The 20,248-nt window shown below is 61.4% G+C and overlaps 1 protein-coding gene across 4 annotated transcripts in view; it reads left to right on the plus strand.

Annotated features, from left to right (window-relative positions):
- Positions 1 to 3,418: 3,418 nt before the first annotated feature.
- far1 (fatty acyl CoA reductase 1) overlaps positions 3,419 to 20,248 on the plus strand; it is a 153,971-nt gene continuing 137,141 nt past the window's right edge. For 2 of the 4 annotated variants that reach the window (XM_072466198.1, XM_072466200.1), the window contains exon 1: positions 3,419 to 3,578. The gene's annotated coding sequence lies outside the window, so the exon portion shown is untranslated. The remainder of the gene's footprint in view (positions 3,579 to 20,248) is intronic. The other 2 variants (XM_072466197.1, XM_072466199.1) reach the window with 1 other exon arrangement.

Below are 20,248 nucleotides of genomic sequence, written 5' to 3' on the forward strand. Positions count from 1 at the left end.
TCCCTCACTGCTCTTTTCCCATAGCTCTGCAAATATTTCCTTTTCAATTCTATATCCAATTCCCCTTTGCAAGTTGCTATTAAACATGCTGCATCGGGTGGCACGGTGGCGCATTGGTTAGCACTGCTGCCTACGTCGCTGAGGACCCAGATTCGATCCTGGCCCTGGGTCACTGTCCGTGTGGAGTTTGCACATTCTCCCCGTGTCTGTATCTGTTTCAGCCCCACAAGCCAAAGATGTGCATGGTAGGTGGATTGGCCACGTTAAAATTGCCCCTTAATTGGAAAAAAATAATAATTGGCTACTCTAAATTTTTTTTTTTAAACCTGCTGCATCACTTTCCAGGCTACATAATCCAGATCATTACAATTTGCTGCTTATAAAATGTTTTTCTCATTCCCCTCTTGAATTTTTTGCCTATTGTTTTAAAACTGTGTCCTCTTGTTACTACCCTTCCAGCAATGCCTACATTTCTCCATATTTACAATGTCCCTCCCCTGAAAGGGGAAGTTCATATTCCAGGGAGGTCATGGGAAACCATATTGTCCTGATCCCACGACCTCCATTGAAATGAAATGAAATGAAAATCGCTTATTGTCACGAGTAGGCTTCAATGAAGTTACTGTGAAAAGCCCCTAGTCGTCACATTCCGGCGCCTGTTCGGGGAGGCTGGTACGGGAAGTTACAACAGAAACTTCGAAAATAGTAGCAGGAGGAGGCCATTCGGCCCTTCGAGTTTGCTCTGCCATTCATTATGATCATGGCAGATCATCCAACTCAATGGCTTCATCCTGGTTTCACCCCATATCCTTTGATCCCCGTCGCCCTAAGTGCTATATCTAATTGCTTCTTGAAAACATGATTTTTGTTCATCAACTATTTCCTGCAGTTACGATTTCCATGTTTTAGAAGCGAGGTGGAGTATACTTCATACAGCTCTGCAAGTGTGGCTGGTGGGCTGATACATTGTATCACCTGGCTGCAGTGAATGTTGCACCCTGGATGGCGATGTGCATAATGGGCAGCATGGTAGCACAGCGGTGAGCACAGTTGCTTCACAGCTCGTGGGTCCCAGGTTCGATTCCTGGCTTGGGTCACTGTCTGTGCAGAGTCTGCACGTTCTCCCCGTGTATGCGTTGGTTTTCTCCGGGTGCTCCAGTTTCCTCCCACAGTCCAAAGATGTGCTGGTTAGGTGGGTTGGCCATGCTAGATTGCCCTTAGTGTCCAAAAAGGTTGGGTGGGGTTATGGGGATAGGGTGGAGGTGTGGTCTTGGTTAGGGTGCTCTTTCCAAGGGCCGATGTAGAGTTGATGGGCCGAATGGCCTCCTTCTGCACTGTAAATTCGATGATTCTATAACAATGAGCTTCTAGCTGTTTATGAACGATATGAGCAAGACAAAACTCAACAGCTTTTGACGAGGAGACTTCCAGATTCCTGCTACCCTTGATGTGAAGAAGTGCTTCTTGTCATCATGCTTGAATGGCCTGGCTCTTATTTTAAGATTACACCTCCTTGTTCAGGACACCACGCATCAAATGAAATATTTTCTCCTCATTTACCCTCCCAAATCCCTTTAATCACCTTATACTCTGAGCCCCTGTCACAAAACTCTGAAACTGCAATCGAGCTGACGTATCTCTCCCTCCGGTGGAAGGCCACAATCACTAAGGATAGGCAACACCTCCTCCACGATCATCCTCAACACCGGTGACCCACAAGGCTGTGTCCTCAGCCCCCTACTATACTCTTTGTACACCTATGACTGTGTGGCCAAATTCCCCTCCAACTCGATTTTCAAATTTGCTGATGACACCACAGTAGTGGGTCGGATTTCAAACAATGACGAGGCATAGTACAGGAATGAGATAGAGAATCTGGTGAACTGGTGCGACGAGAATAATCTCTCCCTCAATGTCAACAAAACGAAAGAGATAATCATCGACTTCAGGAAGTGTAGTGGAGAACATGCCCCTGTCTACACCAATGGGAACGAAGTAGAAAGGGTCGGGAGCTTCAAGTCTTTAGGTGTCCAGATCACCAACAACCTGTCCTGGTCCCCCCATGCTGACACTATAGTTAAGAAAGCCCACCAACGACTCTACTTTCTCAGAAGGCTAAGGAAATTTGGCATGTCACCTACGACACTCACCAACTTCTACAGATGCACCATAGAAAGCATTCTTTCTGGTTGTATCACAGCTTGGTGTGGATCCTGCTCTGCCCAAGACCGCAGGAAATTACAAAAGGTCGTGAATGTAGCCCAATCCATTACGCAAACCACCCTCCCATCCATCGACTCTGTTTACAATTCCCGCTGCCTCGGAAAGGCAGCCAGCATAATTAAAGACCACACGCACCCCGGACATACTCTCTTCCACCTTCTTCCGTCAGGAAAAAGATACCAAAGTTTGAGGTCACGTACCAACCGATTCAAGAACAGCTTCTTCCCTACTTCCATCAGACTTTTGAATGGACCTACCTCGTATTAACGTTTTTAATTTTTTTTAAATTTAGAGTACCCAATTCATTTTTTCCAATTAAGGGGCAATTTAGTGTGGCCAATCCACCTAGCCTGCACATCTTTTGGGTTTGTGGGGGCAAAACCCACGCAAACACGGGGAGAATGTGCAAACTCCACACGGACAGTGACCCAGAGCCGGGATCGAACCTGGGACCTCGGTGCCGTGAGGCTGTAGGGCTAACGTGCCACCCCGTGCTGCCCTACTTTGTATTAAGTTGATCTTTTCTCCACACCTTGCTTTAACTGTAACATTATATTCTGCAGTCTCTCCTTCCTTCCCTATGTACGGTATGCATTGTTTGTACAGCATGCAAGAAACAATATTTTTCACTGTATACCAACACATGTGACAATAATAAATCAAATCAAAAAGAATGACATGCCTTTCACCCAATAGAAACCCAATATGACGGTCAGTGCCGGCCCATCTCCTGATTGACACCGATCCTCTCCAATAGGAACCCCAGATGAGAACCAAGAACCCGCGCGACGGTTGAGTGATTGTGAGCTGGTCCAATAGAAGCCGAAAGCTGGTGGAAGGTCGCCGCCCAGAGCTTGGTTGACATGAAAGTTATCCAATACAAACTGAATACGCGACACAGGCGGCCAGGCTGCTGTTGATTGACGAATATATTGTCCAATAGAACCCAAGTGCGTGGTTGCGGGGGCAGCCAGCAGTTGATTGATATCAGTATTTCCAGTAAGAATCGAACACTGCGCTGGGGGCGTGACCACTGTCTGACTGGCATGAACGTTATCCAATAGGAACTGAAAGAAGGACAGATGTGCTCGCCTAATCGTCGACTGCCATGCATTTCGACCCATCGACACGCAGAACGGCGGCAGCGTCCCCTGTGATTGGTGGATAGTGCCTCCGGCACATTGGCTGCGAATGGCGGTTAACGGCCAATCAGTGGCGGGAGCTGTGCGCGAGGCGGGCCTGATGGGCGGCGGGCAGACCGGGGATCGGAGTAGGAGTGGTGGTGGCGGCAGGAGGGCAGCATCAGGAGGAGGGAAAGAGGGCTTGGCCTCGGCCTGACGCGGCACACGGAGCAGGTAAGGCTTCAGTGCTGGGGTCCCGCTCCTCTCAAACACCACCTTCAACCGACATTCCAACACCTCCTCTTCCTCCTCCTCTCGTCCGCACCCCCACTCTCCTCGCCACAGCCATCCTCAAACCCAATTGCCACGCCACACTTGACGGGTTACACCAGCCCCCCTCCCCTCGCCTCCCTCATGCCCCCCTCAGCTCTCCTCGCTGCCACTCCCCCTCAACCCATCTACACACCCATCCTCTTCTCCTCTCCCTCATTCCCCTCCCCAATTCTCTCACAACATCCTCCCTCCACATTCCCCCCCTCTCCCTACATTCCCCCACTCTCCCCACATCCCCCCTCTCCCCACATTCCCCCCCTCATGCCCCACATTCCCCCCCTCTCCCCACATTCCCCCCCTCTCCCCACATTCCCCCCCAATCTCCCACATTCCCCCCTCTCCCCACATTCCCCCCTCTCCCCACATTCCCCCCCTCTCCCCACATTCCCCCCCTCTCCCCACATTCCCCCCCTCTCCCCACATTCCACCCCCTCTCCCCCACATTCCCCCCCTCTCCCACATTCCCCCCCCACTCCCCACATCCCCCCCTCTCCCACATTCCCCCCCCTCTCCCCACATCCCCCCCCTCTCCCCACATTCCCCCCCACTCCCAACATTCCCCCCCTCACCCCACATCCCCCCCCCCCATCCCTCACCCACATTCCCCCCCTCTCCCCACAATCCCCCCCTCTCCCCACATTCCCCCCCTCTCCCCCACATTCCCCCCCTCTCCCCACATTCTCCCCCTCTCCCCACATTCCCCCCCTCTCCCCACATTCCCCCCCTCTCCCCACATTCCCCCCTCTCCCCACATTCCCCCCCTCTCCCCACATTCCCCCCCTCTCCCCACATTCCCCCCCTCTCCCCACATTCCCCCCCTCTCCCCACATTCCCCCCCTCTCCCCACATTCCCCCCCTCTCCCCACATTCCCCCCCTCTCCCCACATTCCCCCCCTCTCCCCCACATTCCCCCCCTCTCCCCACATTCCCCCCCTCTCCCCACATTCCCCCCCTCTCCCCACATTCCCCCCCTCTCCCCACATTCCCCCCCTCTCCCCACATTCCCCCCCTCTCCCCACATTCCCCCCCTCTCCCCACATTCCCCCCCCTCTCCCCACATTCCCCCCCCTCTCCCCACATTCCCCCCCTCTCCCCACATTCCCCCCCTCTCCCCACATTCCCCCCCTCTCCCCACATTCCCCCCCTCTCCCCACATTCCCCCCCTCTCCCCACATTCCCCCCCTCTCCCCACATTCCCCCCCTCTCCCCACATTCCCCCCCTCTCCCCACATTCCCCCCCTCTCCCCACATTCCCCCCCTCTCCCCACATTCCCCCCCTCTCCCCACATTCCCCCCCTCTCCCCACATTCCCCCCCTCTCCCCACATTCCCCCCCCTCTCCCCACATTCCCCCCCTCTCCCCACATTCCCCCCCTCTCCCCACATTCCCCCCCTCTCCCCACATTCCCCCCCTCTCCCCACATTCCCCCACCCCTCTCTCTCCCCCCCCTCCCCTCCACCCCTCTCTCCCCCCCCTCCCCTCCACCCCTCTCTCCCCCCCCTCCCCTCCACCCCTCTCTCCCCCCCCTCCCCTCCACCCCTCTCTCCCCCCCCTCCCCTCCACCCCTCTCTCCCCCCCCTCCCCTCCACCCCTCTCTCCCCCCCCTCCCCTCCACCCCTCTCTCCCCCCCCTCCCCTCCACCCCTCTCTCCCCCCCTCCCCTCCACCCCTCTCTCCCCCCCCTCCCCTCCACCCCTCTCTCCCCCCCCTCCCCCCCACCCCTCTCTCCCCCCCTCCCCCCCACCCCTCTCTCCCCCCCCTCCCCCCCACCCTCTCTCCCCCCCTCCCCCCCACCCTCTCCCCCGCCCCCTCTGCCCCGCGTCGCCCCGCCCCCTCTGCCCCGCGTCGCCCCGCCCCCTCTGCCCCGCGTCGCCCCGCCCCCTCTGCCCCGCGTCGCCCCGTCCCCTCTGCCCCGCGTCGCCCCGTCCCCTCTGCCCCGCGTCGCCCCGCCCCCTCTGCCCCGCGTCGCCCCGCCCCCTCTGCCCCGCGTCGCCCCGCCCCCTCTGCCCCGCGTCGCCCCGCCCCCTCTGCCACGCGTCGCCCCGCCCCCTCTGCCCCGCGTCGCCCCGCCCCCTCTGCCCCGCGTCGCCCCGCCCCCTCTGCCCCGCGTCGCCCCGCCCCCTCTGCCCCGCGTCGCCCCGCCCCCTCTGCCCCGCGTCGCCCCGCCCCCTCTGCCCCGCGTCGCCCCGCCCCGCGTCGCCCCGCCCCCTCTGCCCCGCCCCGCGTCGCCCCGCCCCCTCTGCCCCGCCCCGCGTCGCCCCGCCCCCTCTGCCCCGCCCCGCGTCGCCCCGCCCCCTCTGCCCCGCCCCGCGTCGCCCCGCCCCCTCTGCCCCGCGTCGCCCCGCCCCCTCTGCCCCGCGTCGCCCGCCCCCTCTGCCCCGCGTCGCCCCGCCCGCTCTGCCCCGCGTCGCCCCGCCCCCTCTGCCCCGCGTCGCCCCGCCCCCCTCTGCCCCGCGTCGCCCCCTCTGCCCCGCGTCGCCCCCTCTGCCCCGCCCCGCCCCCTCTGCCCCGCGTGGCCCCCTCTGCCCCGCGTGGCCCCCCTCTGCCCCGCGTGGCCCCCTCTGCCCCGCGTGGCCCCCTCTGCCCCGCGTGGCCCCCTCTGCCCCGCGTGGCCCCCTCTGCCCCGCGTGGCCCCCTCTGCCCCGCGTGGCCCCCTCTGCCCCGCGTGGCCCCCTCTGCCCCGCGTGGCCCCCCTCTGCCCCGCGTGGCCCCCTCTGCCCCGCGTGGCCCCCTCTGCCCCGCGTGGCCCCCTCTGCCCCGCGTGGCCCCCTCTGCCCCGCGTGGCCCCCTCTGCCCCGCGTGGCCCCCTCTGCCCCGCGTGGCCCCCTCTGCCCCGCGTGGCCCCCTCTGCCCCGCGTGGCCCCCTCTGCCCCGCGTGGCCCCCTCTGCCCCGCGTGGCCCCCTCTGCCCCGCGTGGCCCCCTCTGCCCCGCGTGGCCCCCTCTGCCCCGCGTGGCCCCCTCTGCCCCGCGTGGCCCCCTCTGCCCCGCGTGGCCCCCTCTGCCCCGCGTGGCCCCCTCTGCCCCGCGTGGCCCCCCTCTGCCCCGCGTGGCCCCCTCTGCCCCGCGTGGCCCCCTCTGCCCCGCGTGGCCCCCTCTGCCCCGCGTGGCCCCCTCTGCCCCGCGTGGCCCCCTCTGCCCCGCGTGGCCCCCTCTGCCCCGCGTGGCCCCCTCTGCCCCGCGTGGCCCCCTCTGCCCCGCGTGGCCCCCTCTGCCCCGCGTGGCCCCCTCTGCCCCGCGTGGCCCCCTCTGCCCCGCGTGGCCCCCTCTGCCCCGCGTGGCCCCCTCTGCCCCGCGTGGGCCCCCTCTGCCCCGCGTGGCCCCCTCTGCCCCGCGTGGCCCCCTCTGCCCCGCGTGGCCCCCTCTGCCCCGCGTGGCCCCCTCTGCCCCGCGTGGCCCCCTCTGCCCCGCGTGGCCCCCTCTGCCCCGCGTGGCCCCCTCTGCCCCGCGTGGCCCCCTCTGCCCCGCGTGGCCCCCTCTGCCCCGCGTGGCCCCCTCTGCCCCGCGTGGCCCCCTCTGCCCCGCGTGGCCCCCTCTGCCCCGCGTGGCCCCCTCTGCCCCGCGTGGCCCCCTCTGCCCCGCGTGGCCCCCTCTGCCCCGCGTGGCCCCCTCTGCCCCGCGTGGCCCCCTCTGCCCCGCGTGGCCCCCTCTGCCCCGCGTGGCCCCCTCTGCCCCGCGTGGCCCCCTCTGCCCCGCGTGGCCCCCTCTGCCCCGCGTGGCCCCCTCTGCCCCGCGTGGCCCCCTCTGCCCCGCGTGGCCCCCTCTGCCCCGCGTGGCCCCCTCTGCCCCGCGTGGCCCCCTCTGCCCCGCGTGGCCCCCTCTGCCCCGCGTGGCCCCCTCTGCCCCGCGTGGCCCCCTCTGCCCCGCGTGGCCCCCTCTGCCCCGCGTGGCCCCCTCTGCCCCGCGTGGCCCCCTCTGCCCCGCGTGGCCCCCTCTGCCCCGCGTGGCCCCCTCTGCCCCGCGTGGCCCCCTCTGCCCCGCGTGGCCCCCTCTGCCCCGCGTGGCCCCCTCTGCCCCGCGTGGCCCCCTCTGCCCCGCGTGGCCCCCTCTGCCCCGCGTGGCCCCCTCTGCCCCGCGTGGCCCCCTCTGCCCCGCGTGGCCCCCTCTGCCCCGCGTGGCCCCCTCTGCCCCGCGTGGCCCCCTCTGCCCCGCGTGGCCCCCTCTGCCCCGCGTGGCCCCCTCTGCCCCGCGTGGCCCCCTCTGCCCCGCGTGGCCCCCTCTGCCCCGCGTGGCCCCCTCTGCCCCGCGTGGCCCCCTCTGCCCCGCGTGGCCCCCTCTGCCCCGCGTGGCCCCCTCTGCCCCGCGTGGCCCCCTCTGCCCCGCGTGGCCCCCTCTGCCCCGCGTGGCCCCCTCTGCCCCGCGTGGCCCCCTCTGCCCCGCGTGGCCCCCTCTGCCCCGCGTGGCCCCCTCTGCCCCGCGTGGCCCCCTCTGCCCCGCGTGGCCCCCTCTGCCCCGCGTGGCCCCCTCTGCCCCGCGTGGCCCCCTCTGCCCCGCGTGGCCCCCTCTGCCCCGCGTGGCCCCCTCTGCCCCGCGTGGCCCCCTCTGCCCCGCGTGGCCCCCTCTGCCCCGCGTGGCCCCCTCTGCCCCGCGTGGCCCCCTCTGCCCCGCGTGGCCCCCTCTGCCCCGCGTGGCCCCCTCTGCCCCGCGTGGCCCCCTCTGCCCCGCGTGGCCCCCTCTGCCCCGCGTGGCCCCCTCTGCCCCGCGTGGCCCCCTCTGCCCCGCGTGGCCCCCTCTGCCCCGCGTGGCCCCCTCTGCCCCGCGTGGCCCCCTCTGCCCCGCGTGGCCCCCCCTCTGCCCCGCGTGGCCCCCTCTGCCCCGCGTGGCCCCCTCTGCCCCGCGTGGCCCCCTCTGCCCCGCGTGGCCCCCTCTGCCCCGCGTGGCCCCCTCTGCCCCGCGTGGCCCCCTCTGCCCCGCGTGGCCCCCTCTGCCCCGCGTGGCCCCCTCTGCCCCGCGTGGCCCCCTCTGCCCCGCGTGGCCCCCTCTGCCCCGCGTGGCCCCCTCTGCCCCGCGTGGCCCCCCTCTGCCCCGCCGTGGCCCCCTCTGCCCCGCCGTCGGCCCCCTCTGCCCCGCCTCGCCCCCTCTGCCCCGCCGTCGCCCCCTCTGCCCCGCCTCGCCCCCTCTGCCCCGCCTCGCCCCCTCTGCCCCGCCTCGCCCCCTCTGCCCCGCCTCGCCCCCTCTGCCCCGCCTCGCCCCCTCTGCCCCGCCTCGCCCCCTCTGCCCCGCCTCGCCCCCTCTGCCCCGCCTCGCCCCCTCTGCCCCGCCTCGCCCCCTCTGCCCCGCCTCGCCCCCTCTGCCCCGCCTCGCCCCCTCTGCCCCGCCTCGCCCCCTCTGCCCCGCCTCGCCCCCTCTGCCCCGCCTCGCCCCCTCTGCCCCGCCTCGCCCCCTCTGCCCCGCCTCGCCCCCTCTGCCCCGCCTCGCCCCCTCTGCCCCGCCTCGCCCCCTCTGCCCCCGCCTCGCCCCCTCTGCCCCGCCTCGCCCCCTCTGCCCCGCCTCGCCCCCTCTGCCCCGCCTCGCCCCCTCTGCCCCCGCCTCGCCCCCTCTGCCCCGCCTCGCCCCCTCTGCCCCGCCTCGCCCCCTCTGCCCGCCTCGCCCCCTCTGCCCCGCCTCGCCCCCTCTGCCCCGCCTCGCCCCCTCTGCCCCGCCTCGCCCCCTCTGCCCCGCCTCGCCCCCTCTGCCCCGCCTCGCCCCCTCTGCCCCGCCTCGCCCCCTCTGCCCCGCCTCGCCCCCTCTGCCCCGCCTCGCCCCCTCTGCCCCGCCTCGCCCCCTCTGCCCCGCCTCGCCCCCTCTGCCCCGCCTCGCCCCCCTCTGCCCCGCCTCGCCCCCTCTGCCCCGCCTCGCCCCCTCTGCCCGCCTCGCCCCCTCTGCCCCGCCTCGCCCCCTCTGCCCCGCCTCGCCCCCTCTGCCCCGCCTCGCCCCCTCTGCCCCGCCTCGCCCCCTCTGCCGCTCGCCCCTCTGCCCCGCCTCGCCCCCTCTGCCCCGCCTCGCCCCCTCTGCCCCGCCTCGCCCCCTCTGCCCCGCCTCGCCCCCTCTGCCCCGCCTCGCCCCCTCTGCCCCGCCTCGCCCCCTCTGCCCCGCCTCGCCCCCTCTGCCCCGCCTCGCCCCCTCTGCCCCGCCTCGCCCCCTCTGCCCCGCCTCGCCCCCTCTGCCCCGCCTCGCCCCCTCTGCCCCGCCTCGCCCCCTCTGCCCCGCCTCGCCCCCTCTGCCCCGCCTCGCCCCCTCTGCCCCGCCTCGCCCCCTCTGCCCCGCCTCGCCCCCTCTGCCCCGCCTCGCCCCCTCTGCCCCGCCTCGCCCCCTCTGCCCCGCCTCGCCCCCTCTGCCCCGCCTCGCCCCCTCTGCCCCGCCTCGCCCCCTCTGCCCCGCCTCGCCCCCTCTGCCCCGCCTCGCCCCCTCTGCCCCGCCTCGCCCCCTCTGCCCCGCCTCGCCCCCTCTGCCCCGCCTCGCCCCCTCTGCCCCGCCTCGCCCCCTCTGCCCCGCCTCGCCCCCTCTGCCCCGCCTCGCCCCCTCTGCCCCGCCTCGCCCCCTCTGCCCCGCCTCGCCCCCTCTGCCCCGCCTCGCCCCCTCTGCCCCGCCTCGCCCCCTCTGCCCCGCCTCGCCCCCTCTGCCCCGCCTCGCCCCCTCTGCCCCGCCTCGCCCCCTCTGCCCCGCCTCGCCCCCTCTGCCCCGCCTCGCCCCCTCTGCCCCGCCTCGCCCCCTCTGCCCCGCCTCGCCCCCTCTGCCCCGCCTCGCCCCCTCTGCCCCGCCTCGCCCCCTCTGCCCCGCCTCGCCCCCTCTGCCCCGCCTCGCCCCCTCTGCCCCGCCTCGCCCCCTCTGCCCCGCCTCGCCCCCTCTGCCCCGCCTCGCCCCCTCTGCCCCGCCTCGCCCCCTCTGCCCCGCCTCGCCCCCTCTGCCCCGCCTCGCCCCCTCTGCCCCGCCTCGCCCCCTCTGCCCCGCCTCGCCCCCTCTGCCCCGCCTCGCCCCCTCTGCCCCGCCTCGCCCCCTCTGCCCCGCCTCGCCCCCTCTGCCCCGCCTCGCCCCCTCTGCCCCGCCTCGCCCCCTCTGCCCCGCCTCGCCCCCTCTGCCCCGCCTCGCCCCCTCTGCCCCGCCTCGCCCCCTCTGCCCCGCCTCGCCCCCTCTGCCCCGCCTCGCCCCCTCTGCCCCGCCTCGCCCCCTCTGCCCCGCCTCGCCCCCTCTGCCCCGCCTCGCCCCCTCTGCCCCGCCTCGCCCCCTCTGCCCCGCCTCGCCCCCTCTGCCCCGCCTCGCCCCCTCTGCCCCGCCTCGCCCCCTCTGCCCCGCCTCGCCCCCTCTGCCCCGCCTCGCCCCCTCTGCCCCGCCTCGCCCCCTCTGCCCCGCCTCGCCCCCTCTGCCCCGCCTCGCCCCCTCTGCCCCGCCTCGCCCCCTCTGCCCCGCCTCGCCCCCTCTGCCCCGCCTCGCCCCCTCTGCCCCGCCTCGCCCCCTCTGCCCCGCCTCGCCCCCTCTGCCCCGCCTCGCCCCCTCTGCCCCGCCTCGCCCCCTCTGCCCCGCCTCGCCCCCTCTGCCCCGCCTCGCCCCCTCTGCCCCGCCTCGCCCCCTCTGCCCCGCCTCGCCCCCTCTGCCCCGCCTCGCCCCCTCTGCCCCGCCTCGCCCCCTCTGCCCCGCCTCGCCCCCTCTGCCCCGCCTCGCCCCCTCTGCCCCGCCTCGCCCCCTCTGCCCCGCCTCGCCCCCTCTGCCCCGCCTCGCCCCCTCTGCCCCGCCTCGCCCCCTCTGCCCCGCCTCGCCCCCTCTGCCCCGCCTCGCCCCCTCTGCCCCGCCTCGCCCCCTCTGCCCCGCCTCGCCCCCTCTGCCCCGCCTCGCCCCCTCTGCCCCGCCTCGCCCCCTCTGCCCCGCCTCGCCCCCTCTGCCCCGCCTCGCCCCCTCTGCCCCGCCTCGCCCCCTCTGCCCCGCCTCGCCCCCTCTGCCCCGCCTCGCCCCGCCTCGCCCCGCCTCGCCCCGCGTCGCACCGCCCCCCTCGGGCCCCGCGTCGCACCGCCCCCCTCGGGCCCCGCGTCGCACCGCCCCCCTCGGGCCCCGCGTCGCACCGCCCCCCTCGGGCCCCGCGTCGCACCGCCCCCCCTCGGGCCCCGCGTCGCACCGCCCCCCTCGGGCCCCGCGTCGCACCGCCCCCCTCGGGCCCCGCGTCGCACCGCCCCCCTCGGGCCCCGCGTCGCACCGCCCCCCCTCGGGCCCCGCGTCGCACCGCCCCCCTCGGGCCCCGCGTCGCACCGCCCCCCTCGGGCCCCGCGTCGCACCGCCCCCCTCGGGCCCCGCGTCGCACCGCCCCCCTCGGGCCCCGCGTCGCACCGCCCCCCTCGGGCCCCGCGTCGCACCGCCCCCCTCGGGCCCCGCGTCGCACCGCCCCCCTCGGGCCCCGCGTCGCACCGCCCCCCTCGGGCCCCGCGTCGCACCGCCCCCCTCGGGCCCCGCGTCGCACCGCCCCCCTCGGGCCCCGCGTCGCACCGCCCCCCTCGGGCCCCGCGTCGCACCGCCCCCCTCGGGCCCCGCGTCGCACCGCCCCCCCTCGGGCCCCGCGTCGCACCGCCCCCCTCGGGCCCCCGCGTCGCACCGCCCCCCTCGGGCCCCGCGTCGCACCGCCCCCCCTCGGGCCCCGCGTCGCACCGCCCCCCTCGGGCCCCGCGTCGCACCGCCCCCCTCGGGCCCCGCGTCGCACCGCCCCCCTCGGGCCCCGCGTCGCACCGCCCCCCTCGGGCCCCGCGTCGCACCGCCCCCCTCGGGCCCCGCGTCGCACCGCCCCCCTCGGGCCCCGCGTCGCACCGCCCCCCTCGGGCCCGCGTCGCACCGCCCCCCTCGGGCCCGCGTTGCCCCGCGCACTCTGCCCCCCTCTGGCCCGTATCGCCCTGCCCCCCTCTCTCTCTGGCCGGCGTCGCCCCAGCCCCCCTCTCTCTCCCCCGCAGGTCCCACCCCCCCTCTCTCCCGCAGGTCCCATTCCCCTCTCTCTCTCCCGCAGGTCCCACCCCCCCTCTCTCTCTCCCGCAGGTCCCACCCCCCCCTCTCTCTCTCCCGCAGGTCCCACCCCCCCCTCTCTCTCTCCCGCAGGTCCCACCCCCCCTCTCTCTCTCCCGCAGGTCCCACCCCCCTCTCTCTCTCTCCCGCAGGTCCCACCCCCCTCTCTCTCTCTCCCGCAGACCAAACCCCTCCCTCTCTCCCACAGGCCCCCACTTCCCCACCCCCTCTCTCCGACAGGCCCACATGTTTCCAACCCTCTGCCGATCATGAGCAATGGCCCCAGCCTGATCTAATGGCTTCTGTGCCCCGATGACGTCATTATCCACACAGCCAGCGCCACAGCATCCCTCAACCCCTATGCAACCAGCCTCCAGATCCCCCGCCACTCCGGCGGCCCCCCCAGGACCCCCCCCCCCTCCATCCATGACTCAATGGCTCCTCCCCACATTTTTTATTTAAATGTATTTTATTCCAAACTTATTCAAACAGGTTACAGAAAATATACACCCTGGGATACATAATTCTCAGCAGTCAACTATACAGTCTGTACAAATGTTTTTCCTTTTGAGTTCCGGCTTCTCCGAAATGCTAAATATCGCCACCAAAGGGTCCCAGTCCACCTCCTCCTCTAGCCTGGCTAAGACCACGAACAATCCTGCCCAGAATCTTCCCAATTTTTTGCAACCCCAAAACATATGCGCATGATTCGCGCGCCCCCGCCCACACCTCTCCCATTCATCTGCTACCCCATGAAAGAACCCACTAATTCTCGCCCGAGTCATATGAACCCTGTGCACCACCTTAAACATAATCACGCTCATCCTTGCACAAGAGGAGACCCCGTTTACCCTATGCAGTGCCTCACTCCATACTCTCCAATTGATCTCCCCTCCCAACTCCGCTTCCCATTTCTCCTTGATCTTCACCTCGGCCTCTCCCCACATGACGCTATTATCCCATCCCCCACATCCTCACCCATCGCCTTAGGCCTCCTTGCCCCCACAACCCTGTGCCCTTGCTCCCATCCCCCCTCGCGCAGCCCCCCTGCCCATCACAACCCAATGGCCCTATCCCCTTGACCCAATGGCTTCAGCTCCCCATGACGCCATCACCCCAGCACGCAGCCAGCCCTACATCACATGCCCAAGCCACTATCCCACCTCGCAAACTCCCTCCCCAAGCCACTGGCCTCCCCTCCTACCAATCCCCACGCCATCCAACCCTAAACTCACTGGAGTCCTTCCATCAATGGGAACTGTTTCATCCTATTTATTCTGGGCAGTACTTTGAACATCTGTCAAATCTTCTCTTACATTGAATTAACTTCTCCAGCATTTTCTGTTTGTTTTTTTTGTTTGTTTTGAAATTCAATTCAATTATTTTCAAGACCTGTCCAAACACAATTTACACAAGAAATATTGAATAGTGTGTCATCAAGATATCAGCCCCTGTGTGTAGCTTGTGTTTTAATAGTTTCTATGTCATTAATAGTTATGTATGTATTTTAGAAAACCTTTCAGCATGTCAACATGCTTTGGGATACTCGTAATTTTGGTTGTTTCCCACACACCCATATGTATGTAATCTTAGTGAAGCATAGTTAAAATGCTCATTCCAGGCACAACTTGAATTTCGAACATGGAAATCGGTACTATTCTTGCAGGTGATTTTGTGAGCATTGCCTGATTCACCAGTTCAGCATTTCACTTAACTGTATGCATGGGTGCGGTCGTGTCATCATTGTGTTACTAGACTAGTAATCGAGGCACCTTGGACTAATATTACAGAGAAACGGAGTTCAGATTGCAAGCTAGGTGAGAATTTGAATCCAGTTTGAAAGAAAAAGACCTGGAAACTGACCATGGAGCTTTTGGAATCTTGTTTAAAAGCCCAACTGATGTCATTTAGGAACAAAATCTCCAGTCCCACACCAATGTGCCACTGCATTGGAAGGGATACTTGGGACAGCCTTGCCAGCAACGCCCAAATCTCAATTACAACATTGATTCAAGTTCCCAGAGTAATATAAGGGGAAAAATGAGACTTGAGACATAAATAGAGCAAATTGTTATGGTCAGCAATTAGTGTACTGGCTATTTGGTGTTGCTTTTAAAATTCCATTTACTGTGCACAATAGTTAGAGCAACTTTCAGGAATTAGTTGATTTTGATATTCTTTTCAGTATGTTTACGATATAGTACTGGATAATAAAACTGTTTGGGTACAATCAAGTCAGTGAAAATATATTTTAGGAACGTAATGATCAGATTATAAATCCAGTTTTCTACCACTGGATGGAAGCGAATGTGTCAGGCTGCTTGTACGATTGTGTTGTCTCAGTGCGATCAGACCTGAGCGCCAGCAGCATTGCATTAAGTTTTTTTTTAAAAAGACAACTAAGAGGATAATTGTCTCTCCTTTAGCTACCTCATGGAGGGTCACCCATTGGAGTTCAGATGACTTGAACTGTGAATTTTTAGTTTATGATTACAGCATGTACTGACTGCCTGATATCAACTGACATCAGTGCTGTAGGTTCAATAATTACTGTTTATATATATATTTATGCCACGTTTATCAATCTTTACAATCAGATATGAGGTCTTATAGGATTGTAGTTAATAAGTAACAAATAATTGTCTAATTTAGAGATCTGAAACAGTATTGATCTGTGCTCAGTTGGCTGGATGTTGGTTTGTGGTGCGGAATGACAGCAACAGTGCGGGTCCAATTCCTGCATCGACTGAGGTTATTTGCGATGGCCCTGCCTTCTCAAACTAGCTCCTCACCTGAGGTGTGGTGGCCTCAAGTTAAATCACCCCCAATCAGCCGTTGCCGGGGAGAGCAGCCTGTGGTCCTCTGGGACTGTGGTGACGTTTACAATTTACAGGAAACTTGGAAAACAAACCATATGTCATTGTTTTGTAGCTGGCAGCTTTTTCACACAACAGTGCAACGCAGAAAAAGACCATTCAGCCCAGTGAGAATGGAGGAGTTCAGTTCGTCCCATTTCTCTGTTCTTCCTCTATTACACTGCAATTTATTTCACATATTTATCTAGTTCCCTTTTGAAGATATTCATCGTTTCTTTGAGCACCCTCCCATTCTATCTACCATTTTGTTTTAAATCTTTGATGTGGATGGATTGTTAACTCTTAAGCTACCAAGTTTCAAATGTTCCAAGTTGTTTTCGCCTTTTTAATAATAAAGGAGCTCCATTTCCAGTGGCTCTTTACTAGGAATTGATGCTCCTTTGCACCAAATAGGAAACAAGACACTTGGCCCCTGTTGCTTCACATGTGAATTAGCTGATCATCAAGAAGGGAAGATATAAACAAATACTGTATGTTGCATGTGATTGGGTTACTGAATGATGTATGTAAAATATTTACTCATTTTTCTTTCATCTGTAATTATGTAAAGTAGGAGTTAATGCACCACTGGTACAGGGAGGAGCATTGGACAGTGATGCTGATAGTGGAGAATGAAGAGTTTGTGTATAGAGCCTGCTTGTGTCGCAGATAGGGCCAAGAAAGCGCTTGACACAATGAATTACTTTTTGGCGTGCAATGACAAAGAGCCAGCAATAACAGAATGATTTCATTTGTTTTTGTCTGATGTTGAATGACTGAGAAATATGACTGGTACACCAGTGGAACTTGCATGTTCTTCTTTGCAGAGTGTCACGGCCATCTTTACCACTCACCTGAAAAATAGGGTCTCGGCTTACTAGCTTGTTTGCAGCCACATTTATGCACTGAAGTTCTTTGTTGGGGACTCGAGCCCATGACCTCCAGACTCTAGCGAGATTGCTACCAATTCAGCAAAGCCAACATGCACAGTAGCTACGTTCTCTGGCTGCTGACTTTTGTCTTCCAGCAAGTGAAGTCATGCTACATTTATATATAGGGGAGAGTGTTATCAGCAGGAGATAGGAAGTCAAATAAATGTACAAAGCTGCTTTTGAAGTGACTGGTGTCTGTAAATCTCATATTTGATTGTTCCAGGTGATAGCATAACTTTGTCAGGACGCATGCAAAAATTTAGAGAGCATTTTAAAAATCCATATCTTAATAATAATAATAATCGCTTATTGTCACAAGTAGGCTTCAATGAAGTTACTGTGAAAAGCTCTAGTCGCCACATTCTGGTGCCTGTTCGGGGAGGTGGTACGGGAATTGAACCCGCGCTGCTGGCCTTGTTCTGCATTACAAGCCAGCTGTTTAGCCTGCTGTGCTAAACCACCCCCTGTTGCGGAAGTTATGGAAATACCTAATGGACTGTTTAAGTTTTAGCTACTGTTGTAGTTCTGTTATTTTTGAAACAGTTGATGCAATGTATATGCAGTGCAGGATTTGTTTTTAATTTTTTCAATTGAGGGAAAATTTAGTGTGGCCAATCCACCTACCCTGAACATCTTTGGGTTGTGGGGGTGAGACCCACGCAGACACGGGGAGAATGTGCAAGCTCCACATGGACAATGACCCTGGTCCGGGATTGAACCCGGGTCCTCAGCGCTGTGAGGCAGCTGTGCTAACCACTGTGACTGTGCAGCCCCAGTGCTGGACCTGAACGAGTGTTTGCAGACAGATTTGGCAAAATTAACAATTTGACTTAATTCAAAGTCACCACTTTCAAAAGTGAATATTTTGCTTGAGCAAAAATATTTGGGTCTCCAGATTTTCTAAATGCAGCATTGTCTTGACAGTTATATCCTCATTTAAATTAACAGCACGATCTGAGGAGTTTACTATTTCTGTTGCTGATTCTTCAGATTCAATGAATACCGTGCTGAGAAAAGAATTCTTATACATTCTGACATGTACAGCTGTCTCGCTCTTTTGAGAGAACAAATCTGGGTGACATGTTTCAACAATAAACTATGTTGGAGAAGAGTGGTTAAAACAACCTGTGTTTTAATAACATCAGACTTTAATGTTTTCTCCTTCCTTGCGTATGAATTGGGAGCAGGACTAGGCCACTCGATCCTTCGAGCCTGCTCCGCCATTCAATCAGATCATGGCTAATCTGTAACCTCAATCCCACATTCCTGCCCACTGCCGGTATCCTTTCACTCCCCTTGCTTATGAAGAATCTTTCTACCTCTGCTTTAAAATATTCAGAGACTTTGTTTTCACTGCGTTTTGAGGGAGAGAGTTCCAAAGATGCACAATCCTCGAAGTGAAAAGGATTCTCTTCTGTCCTAAATGGGCGACTGCTTATTTTTAAACAGAGGCCCGTAGTACTAGATCTTCTCACAAGCAGAAACATCCTATCCACATTGATCCTCTCGACCCCTCAGGATAGAACAAAGAACAATACAGCACAGGACCAGGCCCTCCAAGCCTGTACCGGTCATGCTACCGCCCTTGGCCAGAACCCTAAAGAAAATCATTGTATATTTTTTAAATTTAGGAGTACCCAATTACTTTTTTCCCCAATTAAGGATCAATTTTAGATTGGCTAATCCACCTAACCCGCATATAGATCATTGAATCATAGAATTTACAGTGCAGAAGGAGGCCATTCGGCCCATTGAGTGCACCAACCCTTGGAAAGAGCACCCTACTTAAGCTCACGCCTCCACCCTATCCCCATAACCCAGTAACCCCACCTAACCTTTTTTGGACACGAGGGCAATTTATCGTAGCCAATCCACCTAACCTGCCCATCTTTGGACTGTGGGAAGAAACCGGAGCACCCGGAGGAAACCCACGCAGACACTGGGAGAACATACAGACTCCACACACACTGACCCAAGCCGAGAATCGATCCTGGAGCTGTGAAACAACTGTGCTAACCACTGTGCTACCGTGCTGTCCCCATAATCTTTGGGTTGTGGGGGTGAAACCCACGCGGACACGGGGAGAATCTGCAAAATCCACACATACTCAGGGCCGGGATTGAACCCAGGTCCTCAGCGCCATAGGCACCAGTACTAACCACTACGCCATAGTGCTGCCCAAACGATTGGACCCAACGTTGGACTCAAACCCATGACCTTGAAATTAAGAGTCTCATGCTCTACCGACTGAGCAAACTAGGTTTTAATCAATTCACCTCTTACTCTTCGAAATCTAACAGACACCTTGTCTGTCCAACCTTTCCTCAATCCAGACATTAGTTTAGTAAGCCTTCACTGAATTGCTTTCAATGCGTTTACATCTTGCCTTAAATACTGAGACCAATACTGTGCACAGTACTCAAAATGTGGTCTCAATGCCCCACATAACTGAAGCATAACCTTTTTGAAAAGTAATGCTGGTATTGTGTGAAGAGCTGATGTTATGAGTGGCATCACTTGGTGCAGACCCTCAAATCAGAAAGCCTTGCATTCTTGATGTCTGCTTTTTTTCTTCTGTCTGCTGGATTCCATCTCAGTTTGCCAGCTTTTCCTGTTTCCATTACAGACGTGCATCACACCTACACTCACCCCGCCACAAGCTCAGCTGCTTAAATGCCCTCTGCATTTGATAAATTCCTTTCATTGTGCGTTTTATTGTTTGACAATAACATCACTTTTATGAAATCATCTCTTCCATTTAAGCTGTCTTTATGCCCTCCTAGTTGCTGTGTGTTTTGATTTCTTTCCCTCTTCCGGGTGCTCTGTTCCTTTGTTAAATGCTTGTTCATCTGTAATTAAAAATAAATCTAGTTTTGAAGAAGGGTTATTCCTGGTGTTATGGGCCAGGGTTTAGAGAACCCCAAAGTGTATCATGGAGTTCACCTGACCCACAACGTTTACTAGATTGTGGTATGGGGAGCACACGGCCCACTCTACAGGTATGGTACAGCAGAAATGGAAAATATTTTTTAAAGCGAAACAATGTTTATTCTATGAACTCAAGTTAACCTTTTTAAAACATAGTGAACATCTTAGCAACCATCAATTCAAATACCACCCCCAAAGAATACAACACTTAAGTAATCCTTTTAAGCTTTCCTTTTAACATCCATAAGACTTAAAACACCTTTTACCGGAAGCACATCAGGTTCAAGTCACTACTGTTATTAGTTTAAAATCACCAGGATCGATTTGCAGTCTTTAGATTACAGAGAGAGATTCATACACCTGGCTGTGACTGCAGTTATCCGGCTCTGAAAACGAAACTAAAACACACCCAGCAGCAAAACAGCCTAAAATGAAAGTAAAAAGTTGATAAGACAGCCCAGCTCCACTCACTCTCTGACATCACTGCAGTGATAAACACCCATTTCTTAAAGGTACATTCCTTAAACACCCATTTCTTAAAGGTACTCTCACATGACACTGGGTTAATAACTTATCTGTTCTGGGTAGATGCTGAGTGTTTCATGCATTTTTTTGTTTTTGATGTTTGAGAGATTGGGTAGTTAGTTCTTGGGACATAGCTGAAGGACTGGGATTGTTTTTTTTTTCAGTATTGTACTTTTTATACGTCCTCGGGTCATTGCAGACACAACTGCATGCTGTAGAGAATCACATAGGCGCTGGTCCTTGTTTTGTTTTAATGTTTCTCATCATGTTCTGTGCTTAAAATCAACACTTGAAGGTCACGGGGGGAGCAGTGATTAGCCAGAAACCAGTGATCTTCAATGTGGCACACTTGCCTGTTGCAGCTATTTCCAGTTACGTT

This window comes from Scyliorhinus torazame, chromosome 10 (genome assembly GCF_047496885.1).
Source record: "Scyliorhinus torazame isolate Kashiwa2021f chromosome 10, sScyTor2.1, whole genome shotgun sequence".
Classification (NCBI taxonomy): Eukaryota; Metazoa; Chordata; class Chondrichthyes; order Carcharhiniformes; family Scyliorhinidae; genus Scyliorhinus; species Scyliorhinus torazame.